This window comes from Oncorhynchus mykiss, chromosome 13 (assembly GCF_013265735.2).
Source record: "Oncorhynchus mykiss isolate Arlee chromosome 13, USDA_OmykA_1.1, whole genome shotgun sequence".
NCBI classification, from domain to species: domain Eukaryota; kingdom Metazoa; phylum Chordata; class Actinopteri; order Salmoniformes; family Salmonidae; genus Oncorhynchus; species Oncorhynchus mykiss.
In genome coordinates, this window is record NC_048577.1 from 41,869,600 (window position 1) to 41,884,328 (window position 14,729).

General features: G+C 41.4%; 1 protein-coding gene across 5 annotated transcripts in view; it reads left to right on the forward strand.

The window, feature by feature from the left end:
* The first annotated feature begins 2,048 nt into the window (after nucleotides 1-2,048).
* Nucleotides 2,049-14,729, forward strand: part of tanc2a (tetratricopeptide repeat, ankyrin repeat and coiled-coil containing 2a) — a 136,937-nt gene continuing 124,256 nt past the window's right edge. For 4 of the 5 annotated variants that reach the window (XM_021557960.2, XM_021557961.2, XM_036941128.1 and 1 more), the window contains exon 1: nucleotides 2,049-2,425. The gene's annotated coding sequence lies outside the window, so the exon portion shown is untranslated. Of the gene's footprint in view, nucleotides 2,454-14,729 lie in introns of all 5 variants that reach the window. The other variant, XM_036941127.1, reaches the window with a different exon arrangement.

The window sequence follows — 14,729 nt, forward strand, 5'->3', positions numbered from 1 at the left end:
TAAAGAGTAAGATGTAGGCCACGGTATTGTCAACGGTTCATTTGTGTGCTGAAGAACTGGTTCAGTGGGTTTGCAAAACTGGCTTCAGTAAGCTATAGTGTCTATTTTTTTTTTTTAAATGTATTTTTGCATTCTAGAACAGAACTATCTTTTGTTTGAGTCCACTGAGAGGGAATAGGCCATTGTTAGGATAATTAATGTCCAACCCCAGATGTATTTCATACAGTGTTCCCATGAACGATTGGCATCTCTCAAACATAGTCCAGACACCAAGAGAAATGACATTCCTATCTCTGGTTTGTGATAAGGGACTCATATATTTGCATTATGATGAGAAGATAGCACAGAAATGCAGCCCAGCCTCATCTGCATGTCTCTCTTCACCTTACCTCTGGGTGGAGGCCTTCAGAAACCGTTGCTGTTTGATCAGCCCCTAGGACTGATCCAGATGTTTTCATTCTTTCCAGAAATAAATCATTTGTCTGTCTTTTAGATCTGTAGGCTACACTTGGCACCAGGGCAAAGAGAATTTCTCTACCCTCATTATCTTATCACATTCATTCTGGTAATATATAATAGGTAAGAGGTAGTTGAATCAAAAGAAAAAGAAAATAGTTAGGAAATAGTTAGCTTAATGTTCCAACTTGTGACTGGCAAAGTAAGATCTACCTACACCTGTTGTATTCGGCGCATGTGACAAATAAAGTTTGATTTGATGGGTAAGACGATCTACATTTGTTTGATTGTACATTGTAGTGTTCCATCTCTACAGTATGTGGGTATTACAATTTGTGAGTATAATATTTCCCACACAAAGATTCACAGAGATTACACACATCTAAAGCAGGAGTAAGCAAGGTATGTGGATCTCAGACAGATATCATCATATTCGCTATGAGAAAACTCCATGACAAGTCAAAGCAAGGATGGACCAGAAGTCAAATGAATGCCTGTATCTATCAAGAGTTAGCTTTCCTAGACAAAACAAAGGTCTGAGATTGCAGCAGTGTGTGTGTCAGGCGAAGCCAGCATGACCCATTCCGAGATTGGAGACACTGGCTACGTAACCCACCAGACCTCCCTCCACCTGTGTAAATAACCTCTATTGCAATTACAGAGCAGGTTCTACGTACCTACAATACTGTTACTACAGTTATTCCGTAAATAATGTACATTTGATTGACATGACCTTGTATTTTACAGTGGGTTACTTTGACAATGCTGCATTCATAACCAAGTGGGAAGGTGAAAATGACCCGTTGTGAAGTTGTAAGTACTAATTGGATGAGTGCACATGCTTTGAACTCATTGAGTAACGCTGATTGGCTAATGGCCAACAAGCTGCATCAAGCATAAACTAAAAGTACAACTATCATGCTTGTAAACTAATTATAGTGTTCAAAAACCATATTAATAGATTGTTTTTTATAAATAATATTTTGTTGTTGCATTTAACTACCGGAAATTCTGTTATCGAGGTAGCCTAATTTTTTTAGTAGGTTACTTGAGAGGCCAGCATGTGGGAGAAGTCGGAGCGTTCAAGTGGATTTTTCCCAGTCAGTATTTGGTAAATACCAATTGTGTGCAACTGCAACCCGCAATATGGGGCATTCCTGCATGTGGGCTCTCATCTGCAAGAACGTCCCCCCCCCCTTCACTTCCGCATCCCGAACACCTGCCCTCACTTTCGTCAACAGAACTGCGGGAAAACAGTGCCCGCTGTCTACCACTGTTGTACGGCTAGCTAGCTACCATTATTGTCGCCTGTGAGGTTTATCGGCAGCTGGTATCCAACGTTATTGTGCATTAACGCCACCTACTGTTTTGGAGCGCCCCTGCCTCCCGCCTGTCCTAACTTAAAAATTGACCAATAAAAGTATAGAGAGGAGTTCCTGCAGATTCAGGAATGCCCACATGCAGGAACGCCCCCACACTATTGGCTGCAATTGCACCCTTCTAAATACCACCTTCCCACTTGTATTTGAACGCAGGATCTGAGCACCCGCCCCTCATGAATAATTCAGCAGCCCCTCCGCTTCATGCGGAGCGTTTTCAACACACACCAACATCTTCGTTGGCAATGTTTGGTTCTTCTCATGCAGTCGCGTAATGAAATAGTTCTTTCTTCTTCACTGGGTGGTTATTATTGGAGGCAAATTGAGCGCAATTCCGGGATTTTTTTCCTCCCTCAAAACCTGGAGTAGGCGGTACCTCAGTGGGAGAAGGACGGAACGATCGAACACGTCGAATCTTTACGCACGCTCGCGAAGGCTGTGTTGTGGTCCAGCTGCTTACTGGAAATCTTGCTGAAACGTTAGCTAGCCATTGCACTGACGTTTATATACGAACTGACACGGGTTTAATGGTCAGTGGGACGTTCTTGCCTCGGCTTATTTGACAGTGGAGGAGGTGAAAAAAAATCAAGGTACGTGACAGCGAATGACAATTACAAGGTAATGTTACATTTGAAACACGAAATTCGAATGCTTTGGCTGAATGACGTTAGTCCTAGCCAAATAATGTGATGTTCTTTAGCGTTCGGTGTCTGCTGTGCTGCACTGTTTTAGCTAGCTGGCGCTTGCTGTATATCCGCATCGAAGTGTCCCAATCATCTATTGTATTGCAGGTAGCTAGCAAACTAACATAGTTAGCATTCGCTATTTGACAACCATATAATTTTCGAACATGTTTTTTACTGTAGTTATATTTAGCTGGACAACCTAAAGCCACACAGTGAACAATGTGGCTCTTCCGTTTCACAAAGAAACCCCTTTTGTGTATTTTTTATTGACGAATATCCCATCGCCATACGCCTCAAACTGGCTTACTGGACATCTTTGAAGTTAGAATGACAGCTAACCCCCCCTGGCTAGCGTTAGTTAAATAGAGAAGCTGTGTAACGTTATTAAGATTCATTATACCCTTGGTGAATTATACCATGGCATTTGCTGAATGACTTTCTAAACCAAATGTATAAATGCTTAATTTCTGTGCATTCAATGTCCTAGCACCAGCTTACTTTAAAATGCATGGGGGTTGTGAATGCATTACTGCCATGATGGGTTATGTGTTTCTTACATTTCCAGTGGTGACAGAACTGGGTCTGGTTTCCCAAAAGCATCTTAAAGAGAAATTTAAAAATAAAAATTAATCTTCATATTCATGATCTCTAGCACCAGACCAACATCAATATATCAAATGGCGTGTTTCTATGTTTTCTTGATGTTGAGGTGGTGCTGGAGATTATGAATTTGAACAATTTAGAAATAGCCCTTTAAGGCTAAATTCGTGGTTAGAACCTTCGTAGGAACATAGTTTAATCTCTGAGTTGTTTCCCTTCATAACGTTGCACTTGAAAACGATTAATCTAACATGCTGACCAGACCGCGTGTGTGTGTGCGCGCGCGCATGTTGATTTTTGTCCACGATCGCCAGAACGGCCTTAAAAATAATGGGACTGCCGTTTTACTGCACTAAAATTAGTTTGACCCCCATTGAAATCTTTTTTATTTCGCTACAAATCGAGATATTGATCCATTCTGACTACTACATTTGTCATCACACAGGACCACATGCTGACACAGAACTATTACCGACTGGTAGGCCTAAGGGAGGCTCACACCCTCATGCATGCTCTTTGAATGTGCACTCTTTTTACATGTGTGTGAATAGACCTAGCAGCTGAGAATGCTTCAGTAGGCTACTGTACAATCATTCTTTGACGTTCAATGATCAATTATTCACTCAAACACCTCTTTGCAACCTCTTTATTCCCAAAACTTTTCCTCAATCACTCATCTTTCTTGAAGTGACCGTTATGGATAGGCTACCTACAGTAGAGTAGTCCATGGACACAGGGACCCAATATTTGGGTTTGTTTACTAATTCTGCTAATCCCGTTTCCAAACAGCAGTCTTCAAACAGCATGGTCAAATTTCCTCATCGTGACTCCATAAATGAGCTAGCCTAAAATCAATAAGATGAGGTGAGTTTGTATTTTGGGTGAACCATCCCTCTAAACATATTAAGCCCCCTTTCTCCTACTTATAAACATTGTTGGGTCATTAATCAAATACTGTCAGACTGCCTACTGGCTAGGCTATCTTAACTAAAACACAACCCAGATTAAATAATCACAGTTGGCCAGTGCCTCCAGGGTGAGATTTTTTTATGACTGACATGTAGTAATTTCTTTGTAACTTTCATTTACGTGCTGGAGGGCAGCTGTGGAAAAGTGATTAGGGAAATGATGTGCAGTCTAGGGTTGGGGGCTTTAGCAAGGTACTTCACAGAAATAGAGCCAGCTGTCGCAGCAGACATCAGCTATGATGAACTTGTCCCAGATTGGGGTATCTGTTGAGGAAATAACAAAATCATAATTAAGTTCAGCCAATTGATTTACCGGCTGGAGTGGCTGCTTGTATCTTCATGATGAATGAGTATGGAAGGGCCTTAGCAAAACAATAGTGAATTGGGAACCCACTAGACCAAGTAAAAGGTTTTATGACATTGACTTACTTTTATTAATTCTACCTTTTAACATGCGATCAGTGTAAAGATTTTGTACAGGCTGCTGAGGGAAGCCAATTAGATCTGACCTAGATTAAATGTGACTTTGGCAAGTAGCCTACTTCCAGCAGTCCTGAGCAGTGTAATTTCTCAAAGTTGCTAGTCTTGATGCCATAGGCCTACTTGTATACTTTATTTCTTTTTCTATTTTGTATATATATATTTTTTTACACTGTTTTCTCCTCAATTTTGTGGTATCCAATTGGTAGTTAGTCTTGTCTCATCGCTGCAACTCCCGTACAGACTCGGAAAAGGCGAAGGTCGAGAGCCGTGCGACACAATGCCCAGTTAACCCGGAAGCTAGCCGCACCAATGTTTCGAAGGAAATGCCATGTATTTGGCGACAGTGTCAGCGTGTACTGCGCCCGGCCCCCCACAGGAGTCGCTAGTGCGCGATGGGACAAGGTGCGCCGCCCCATGGGTCTCCCGGTCACAGCTGACTGCGACAGAGCCTGGACTCTAACCAGGATTTCTAGTGGCACAGCCTTAGACAACTGCACCACTCTGAAGGCCCTCCTACTTGTATACTTACAGGTTTACAAGGTTACCTTAGTTATCAAAAAGAAAAGAAAGGAGGACCAATGCACTCTTCATATAATTCATTTAAATGCCTTTTATTAGTATGGCATGTTCAATAGAAACAACGTTTTTTTTTTTTTAACCGACGCGTTTCGGCAGCATGGCCTTCGTCAGGGAGTGCTCAGGATTAGAGGTCGACCGATTAATCGGAATGGGCGATTTAATTAGGGCCGTTTTCATAACAATCGGAAATCGGTATTTTTGGACACCGGTTTGGCCAATTTGTTAATATTTTTTATTATTATAATTTTTTACACCTTTATTTAATCTTTATTTAACTAGGCAAGTCAGTTAAGAACACATTCTTATTTTCAATGACGGCCTAGGAACGGTGGGATAACTGCCTCGTTCAGGGGCAGAACGACAGATGTTCACCATGTCAGCTCGGGGGAGCCAATCTTGCAACCTTACAGTTAACTAGTCCAACGCTATAACCATCTGCCTCTCGTTGCACTCCACAAGGAGACTGCCTGTTACGCGGATGCAGTAATCCAAGGTAAGTTGCTAGCTAGCATTAAACTTATCTTAAAAAATTATCTATCATAATCACTAGTTAACTACACATGGTTGATATTACTAGTTTATCTAGCGTGTCCTGCGTTGCATATAATCTGACTGAGCATACAAGTATCTGACTGAGCGGTGGTAGGCAGCAGCAGGCTTGTAATCATTCATTCAAACAGCACTTTCGTGTGCGTTTTACCAGCAGCTCTTTGTTGTGCGTCAAGCATTGTGCTGTTTATGACTTCAAGCCTATCAACTCCCGAGATGAGGCTGGTGTAACCGAAGTGAAATGGCTAGCTAGTTAGCGGGGTGCGCGCTAATAGCGTTTCAAACGTCACTCGCTCTTAGACTTGTAATGGTTGTTCCCCTTGCTCTGCATGGGTAACGCTGCTTCGAGGGTGGCTGTTGTCGGTGTGTTCCTGGTTCGAGCCCAGGGGGAGCGAGGAGAGGGACAGAAGCGATACTGTTACACTGGCAATACTAAAGTGCCTATAAGAACATCCAATTGTCAAAGGTTAATGAAATACAAATGGTATAGAGAGAAATAGTCCTATAATTCCTATAATAACTACAACCTGAAACTTCTTACCTGGGAATATTGAAGACTCATGTTAAAAGGAATCACCAGCTTTCATATGTTCTCATGTTCTGAGCAAGGAACTTAAACGTTAGCTTTCTTACATGGCACATATTGCACTTTTACTTTCTTCTCCAACACTTTGTTTTTACATGATTTAAACCAAATTGAACATGTTTCATTATTTATTTGAGGCTAAATTGATTTTATTGATGTATTATATTAAGTTAAAATAAGTGTTAATTCATTATTGTTGTAATTGTCATTATTACGCATACATAAAAATAAAAAAAAGGCCAATTAATCGGCATCGGTTTTTTTGGTCCTCCAATAATCGGTCGACCTCTACTCAGGAAGCACCTCTCCTGCTAAGAGTGCACTACCACTAACACCTGGCTGCTACCAAGATATACCGCTATGATGGGAAAGTAAAGTCATCACAACTAAGACAGTTGTGCCAAGCAATTTAATGCATCCTTTTAAAAATGTCTGAAGCCATTTTCCAGTAGAATGTTATGAAACAATGTAAGATTTATTTCGATGTTTTTAGTACCTCCGATGCAGCCCAATCATTTAGCCTAGTAGAGTATTTGATTGATAAATGGCTTCTTTGCACAACATTATGAAGCGGGGCAATGTTATGGATTTGTCACAGCTGCTACTCTCCGTTTAGGGGAACCTTGATTATTAAACACAGTCACACAGTGTTGTCTGTCTGCAGTCAGATATGTAAATTGAAGTATGTGCTGCGTGCCTGATGAGCTGCTGTGACTCTCGCATGTAGTAAATCCCCATAACTGCCACACCTCCAATACTTAGAGGAAAACCTGAGCTGCTGCCATGCCTTTACTGCAGGGTCATTAAAGGCCATGCCATGAAGTGAAGCTGCATTCACTAACACCATCTCAATTCATCCCTTTGCTCCCAAGCCTCCCACCTCAGGTTTATCTTAGTGGCTGCCTGTTTGTCAGACTCACATGCGCACACCCACACACCCACACCTTTCTCCCTTTGCTTTGATTGGGATGAGATTATCAATGGTCACAGCTGTTTCACCTTTTGGTGTTTGCTGCAGTGATAAAATGTTTGAGAATCTGACATGCAAGTAGATTTTCCTCTTGAGTCACATTTGGAGATGGCATATTGCTGTGCTTAGCGCAGTATGACGGACTGTATGTTCGAGCAGCAGGTTTGGCTTGTCCTACTCTTCCAAAATGGGCTTTCAATATATTTGGCTGAATACTGTTATAGGACAGTCTTTCTCAGAAGTTTTCCCATTTATGTAATTTATAACAGAATGTTATTACAGAATTGGGTGCATATGCATCCAAACTATGGAAAGACGATTGATGTCTCTCCTTAAAAATGTTTGTGTGGAATCACAATAAAGGGATTGTAACCATCAACATAACCTAAAGAGGTCCTTCAAGTTCAAAAAGCAGCAAGTTGTTGTAAGTGACTTTTTTTGTAGTTGAATCCAGGCCAACTTGTGAGACAGCCTGACCCCCTGACTCTCAATTACCCACAACCTCCTACAGGTGGGTTCTCTGCTGTCGCCTGGCTCTTATCTCCATGCTCAACTTTACTTCCTACAGGACACTGTTCAGCTGGCCCCATAGACAGAGTGGGAAGGGGGGGGGGGGGGGTTTGGCGTCTGGCACTTTTTTTCTCTCTAGTCTAGGGTTATGCAGCATGCATTCCTGTGGGCTAGATTTAATTGTCAGTGCCACTCAACTAGTGCTAATAATAAGGAGACTAACGAGGAGGCTAAAAGTTCCTGTTGAGACCACACATCAGGGTCAGTAATGCTTTGTTTTCTTTGTGTGTGTGTGTGTGCGTGCATGTCTTCCGTTTGTTGTTTTATGTGGGCCAACGTCGATCTGGTTCCAAGATACCAACAGTCACGACTTTTGGTTACAATGCCTTATTATTTCCTGATATCGAATCCTGAGTCACCATCCTGAGTGAGAGAGAGAATGTTTGGATTATTTGGGGTTACTAAAGCACAGACCAATACCCCTCCCATATAATAATATGATAAGAACAGGCCCTAGTCAACCAAACACGGTTTCTTGTTTCAATCGCCAAAGATTTTTATGTTGCCACACAGTCAAGGTGGCATTTCTCAGTAGTAGAGATGACCAGGGATGTTCTCTTGATAAGTGCATGAATTGGAAAATGTTCTGTCCTGCTTAAGCATTCAAAATGTAAAGAGTACTTTTGGGTGTCAGGGAAAATGTATGGAGTAAAAAGTACATTATTTTCTTTAGGAATGTAGTGAAGTAAAAGTTGTCAACATTTTACTTGGGGGTCATGTTGTGGACTTCAAGAGAATGCTGAGTTACCTTGCATGTTGACATATGTAGTTCTATTGTATCCTCTCCTTTCTCAGTAAGCAATATCAAAAGAACTTGATTTGAAAAAGTGTTGACTTGCACCATAAGAGCTCAGCTGAATGATGGGGGGAAAATAATTCAGCTAGCGTCAGACAACCAAGTCTCTGGTGCAGTACAATTTGTTTTTAGCAAGAGTGAAAGAAATACATCCCTCTATTTATTTTTCTGTCCCACAGCAGTTTAATTTAAATGGACCACTGAACAATACTGTCTACACTACAACAAGCAATGTGTCACCTGCTTTCAGAGGGGAAAAACAGCTGTGAATGCAGCCGTTTTCACTGGACTGCAGCGTTTCCCTAATGGAATGGATTTTTAAATTCTCATAAATGTTATCAGTGAGGGATGACCGCAGTCACTCCAGGAAGCGGCCCTTGTCACCGCACATCATCAGGAGGCCAGTGTGATTCAACCATGTCGAGGTGACAAGACTGCCGGCTCCATCATGGAATTAGCCTAATTTACATCAGCTCAAACGTTCACATCTTTCAGTTTGCCAAATGATCTGTTTGCTTATATTCTACTTTTTGAGACCAATTTCATCCAAATCTCCTCATTAACAAAGCCATAATTGTTCCCCTTTTGTCTTTTTTACATGTTAAAATGAAGCCGACTCAGGATTAGAAAATAAACGGTAGTGTCATCTGGCGTATGTTGCACCTAGCACTGCAGGTAGACTGAAGAGGAGTATCTTACAGATCCTTTCTGGCAACCTCACCTTCAGGTTTATTCAGTCTCTAGCTCAGACTTCCAGGACTCCACTGAAGTCCCAGTACATGTCATCTCCAATGGAGCGTGCCACCAGAGCCTTCTGATCTGATCAGATGGCTGTTTTGAACCCATTCCTCCCTCTTCTATTCCCCTCGGAGGCCATCATCTCGTTCCCGCCATCCATGCATTGGTGCCACCTCGTCTTCAGAGACCTCGCACATATATTGAACAAAGATATGATTGCAACAATTTCAATGATTTTACTGAGTTACAGTTCATAGAAATCATGAAATAGAAATCATAGAAATCAGTCCTTTGAAATACTATACATGTACAGTGGGGCAAAAAAGTATTTAGTCAGCCACCAATTGTGCAAGTTCTCTCACTTAAAAAGATATGAGGCCTGTAATTTTCATCATAGGTACACTTCAACTATGACAGACAAAATGAGAATTTATTTGCAAATTATGGTGGAAAATTAGTATTTGGTCACCTACAAACAAGCAAGATTTCTGGCTCTCACAGACCTGTAACTTCTTCTTTAAGAGGCTCCTCTGTCCTCCTGGTTACCTGTATTAATGGCACCTGTTTGAACTTGTTATCAGTATAAAAGACACCTGTCCACAACCTCAAACAGTCACACTCCAAACTCCACTATGGCCAAGACCAAAGAGCTGTCAAAGGACACCAGAAACAAAATTGTAGACCTGCACCAGGCTGGGAAGACTGGATCTGCAATAGGTAAGCAGCTTGGTTTGAAAAAATCAACTGTGAGAGCAATTATTAGGAAATGGAAGACATACAAGACCACTGATAATCTCCCTCGATCTGGGGCTCCACGCAAGATCTCACCCCGTGGGGTCAAAATGATCACAAGAACGGTGAGCAAAAATCCCAGAACCACACGGGGGGACCTAGTGAATGACCTGCAGAGAGCTGGGACCAAAGTAACAAAGCCTACCATCAGTAACACACTACGCCACCAGGGACTCAAATCCTGCAGTGCCAGACGTGTCCCCCTGCTTAAGCCAGTACATGTCCAGGCCCGTCTGAAGTTTGCTAGAGAGCATTTGGATGATCCAGAAGAAGATTGGGAGAATGTCATATGGTCAGATGAAAACAAAATATAACTTTTTGGTAAAAACTTAACTTGTCGTGTTTGGCGGATAAAGAATGCTGAGTTGCATCCAAAGAACACCATACTGTGAAGCATGGGGGTGGAAACATCATGCTTTGGGGCTGTTTTTCTGCAAAGGGACCAGGACAACTGATCGGTGTAAAGGAAAGAATGAATGGGGCCATGTATCGTGAGATTTTGAGTGAAAACCTCCTTCCATCAGCAAGGGCATTGAAGACATCACTGCTCTAGAGGAGATCTGCATGGAGGAATGGGCCAAAATACCAGCAACAGTGTGTGAAAACCTTGTGAAGACTTACAGAAAACGTTTGACCTCTGTCATTGCCAACAAAGGGTATATAACAAAGTATTGAGAAACTTTTGTTATTGACCAAATACTTATTTCCACCATAATTTGCAAATAAATGCATTAAAAAATCCTACAATGTGATTTTCTGGAATTTTTTTTCTCATTTTGTCTGTCATAGTTGAAGTGTACCTATGATGAAAATTACAGGCCTCTGTCATCTTTTTAAGTGGGAGAACGTGCACAATTGGTGGCTGACTAAATACTTTTTTGCTCCACTGTACATGTAGTCTTTGTGGTGGAAGCAGTTCAGGAACCTTTTGGAAGAGGTGTTGTCGTGCCCTCTTCGTCTGTGTTTTTGTGTTTGAACCATGCTAGATCCTTAGTGATGTGGACACCGAGGAACTTGAAGCTCTCCACTGTCGACTTTTGTATCAACATGACTACTTCCTCTCTGAATTGTTTTATTTCATTAGAGAATGACATCCTAGCTGAAGTCCTGCGTTTTCTCACACCAGAAAGAAATGGCTAATATGACTATTTATATCTCTAATGATACCTCAAGTTAATCTGGCTCCAGCTTGTGAGTAAAGAAAGACTGGGGTTACTATTTCTTAGCTCAATTGCAGCCACTGTTTCAATGGAAATGGTCCTGCAGAGCCACTATCTGAACTCAATACAAAGAAGTCTGAGGGAAGAACAAAAGGGACGGGTCTTAAATTGTCCTCATCGGTCTAAGTTGTTACATTGGACAGTACCCTACGTTTTCTTTTACCAGACATATTGCTTTCACCTATGAACACATTTGCCCGTGGGGGTACAGATTGTGGTTTGCATGGTGGTTGGCATTGACGTATTTGAATATGTCGCTTGACCAGATAGGCTATGTTGGATATTATTTAAAAAATTACTGGAGTGCTTAGAATTTGCTTCTAGATGTATATTGGCCTAGCCTACATTTAAAATTGAAGCACTTCAGTGCCTTCCTTTCCCCCTGCACTTGAAAATACAGCCTCTCCATGGCTCTGAATTACTTCCATTTGAAAAGCTGATTTATAGATAATCTGTCATTGATTTCAGAACATCATGCACCAGGTAAGGCTGTGTGTGGCACTTTTTTGTGTGTTTTTGTTTTGTTTGAGGCTCCGCTTCCTGGTAGAACCAATCAAGACTGACCATTTAAAGAGCAATCTTTCACAATGCAAGTGCATTCATGTGTCTGGAGTTTACACTAATCTGTAATGATTGGTCGTACTCAGTATGAGAACACAATCAGTTTTGAATGCTGTTCTAGAGAAGCATCTAATCCAATAACCTATTTATCTTTTGTGTGTAAGTTTCAACCTCTATCTCCATTTGTAAATATGTTCTCCAAATGGGTAATTATGAGCTCAAGTATTGATTCTTTCATCTGCACCTCTTTTATACTCTCTGACAGATAGGCCTAAACAGCAAGCATTTAGCCCATGTTTGTTGGTTTTTGTGGTTTTCGAAATCTGAGCTTTTCGACCTTCACCCGACTTTACATCCCCTTCAACCTTTTCCTGAAGTAACAAAATACAAAACACTCCTCAAGACTACCATGGTTTATTTTCCCCTCCAATTTTATAGAGTAGACCCTGAATATCTTTTTTCAAATCAAATTTTATTGGTCGTGTACACATATTTTGCAGATGTTATTGCAGGTGTGGCGAAATGCTTATGTTTCTCGCTCCAACAGTGAAGTAATATTTAACAATACAAAACAATACACACAGTTTCAAAACACTGTCCGGAATATAAATATACTCTTTCCATGACATAGACTGACCAGGTGAATCCAGGTGTAAGCTATGGTCCCTTTATTGATGTCACCTGTTAAATCCACTTAAATCTGTGTAGATGAAGGGGAGGAGACAGGTTAAAGAAGGATTTTTAAGCCTTGAGACAATTGAGACATGGATTGTGTATGTGTGCCATTCAGAGGGTGAATGGGCAAGACAAAAGATTCAAGTGCTTTTGAAAGGGGTTCGGTAGTAGGTGCCAGGCACCCGGGTTTGAATCTGTCAAGAACTGCAATGCTGCTGGGTTTTTCACACTCAACCGTTTCCGTGTGTATCAAGAATGGTCTACCACCCAAAGGACGTTAGTCTACATCCCTGTGGACCGCTGTGGACCGCTTTCGACACCTTGTAGAGTCCATGCCTCGATGAATTGAGGCTGTTTTGAGGGCAAAAGGGGGTGCAACTCAATATTAGGATGGTGTTCCTAATGTTTTGTACACTCAGTGTGTACAGTTGAAGTCGGAAGTTTACATTCACCTTAGCCAAATACATTTAAACTCACAATTCCTGACATTTTAATCCTAGTAAAAATTCCATGTCTTAGGTCAGTTAGGATCACCACTTTATTTTAAGAATATGAAATGTCAGAATAATAGTAGAGAATTATTTATTTCAGCTTTTATTTCTTTCATCACATTCCCAGTGGGTCAGAAGTTTACATACACTGAATTGGTATTTGGTAGCATTGCCTTTAAATTGTGTAACTTGGGTCAAATGTTTCGTGTAGCCTTCTACAAGCTTCCCACAATAAGGTGGGTGAATTTTGGCCCATTCCTCCTGACAGAGCTGGTGTAACTGAGTCAGGTTGTAGGCTTCCTTGCTCGCACATGCTTTTTTAGTTCTGCCCACATATTTTCTATAGGATTGAGGTCAGGGCTTTGTGATGGCCGCTCCCAATACCTTGACTTTGTTGTCCTTAAGTTTGGAAGTATGCTTGGGGTCATTGTCCATTTGGAAGACCCATTTGCGACCAAGCTTTCACTTCCTGACTGATGTCTTGAGATTTTGCTTCAATATATCCACATAATTTTCCTTCCTCATGTTGCCATCAATATTGTGAAGTGCACCATTCCCTCTTGCAACAAAGCACCCCACAACATGATGCTGCCACCCCCGTGCTTCACGGTTGGGATGGTGTTCTTCAGCTTGCAAGCCTCCCCCTTTTTCCTCCAAACATAACGATGGTCATTATGGCCAAACAGTTCTATTTTTGTTTCATCGGACCAGAGAACATTTCTCCAAAAAGTACAATCTTTGTCCCCATGTGCAGTTTCAAACTGTAGTCTGTTTTTTTATGGCGGTTTTGGAGCAGTGGCTTCTTCCTTGCTGAGCGGCCTTTTAGGTTATGTCGAATTTTCAACTGATTTTACTGTGGCTATAGATACTTTTGTACCTGTTTCCTCCAGCATCTTCACAAGGTCCTTTGCTGTTGTTCTGGGATTGATTTGCACTTTTCGCACCAAAGTACGTTCATTTCTAGGAGACATAGCACGTCTCCTTGCTGAGTGGTATGATGGCTGCGTGGTCCAATGGTGTTTATACTTGCGTGCTATGGTTTGTACAGATGAACGTGGTACCTTCAGGCGTTTGGAAATTGCTCCCAAGGATGAACCAGACTTGTGGAGGTCTACGATTTTTTTCCTGAGGTCTTGGCTGATTTATTTTGATTTTCCCATGATGTCAAGCAAAGAGGCACTGAGTTTGAAGGTAGGCCTTTAAGTACATCCCCAGGTACACCTCCAATAGGCTAATTGACATCCTTTGAGTCAATCAGAAGCTTCTAAAGTCATGACATCATTTTCTGGATTTTTCCAATCTGTTTAATGGCACAGTCAACTTACTGTATGTAAACTTCTGACCCACTGGAATTGTGACAATTTGTGTCATGCACACAGTAGATGTCCTAACCAACATGCCAAAACTATAGTTTGTTTACAAGAAATTTGTGTAGTTGTTGAAAAACAAGTTTTAATGACTCCAACCTAAGTGTATGTAAACTTCCGACTTCAACTGTATGTAGATAATGGTGTGTACGCACAGTGTATGAGTAGAAAAGGTGTGTACTGAAGTAGTTATATAGGATGAGTGTTTTATCACTAGACATCTGTTTCCTTTTGCAGATAATCAGAAACTGACATGATCCCCA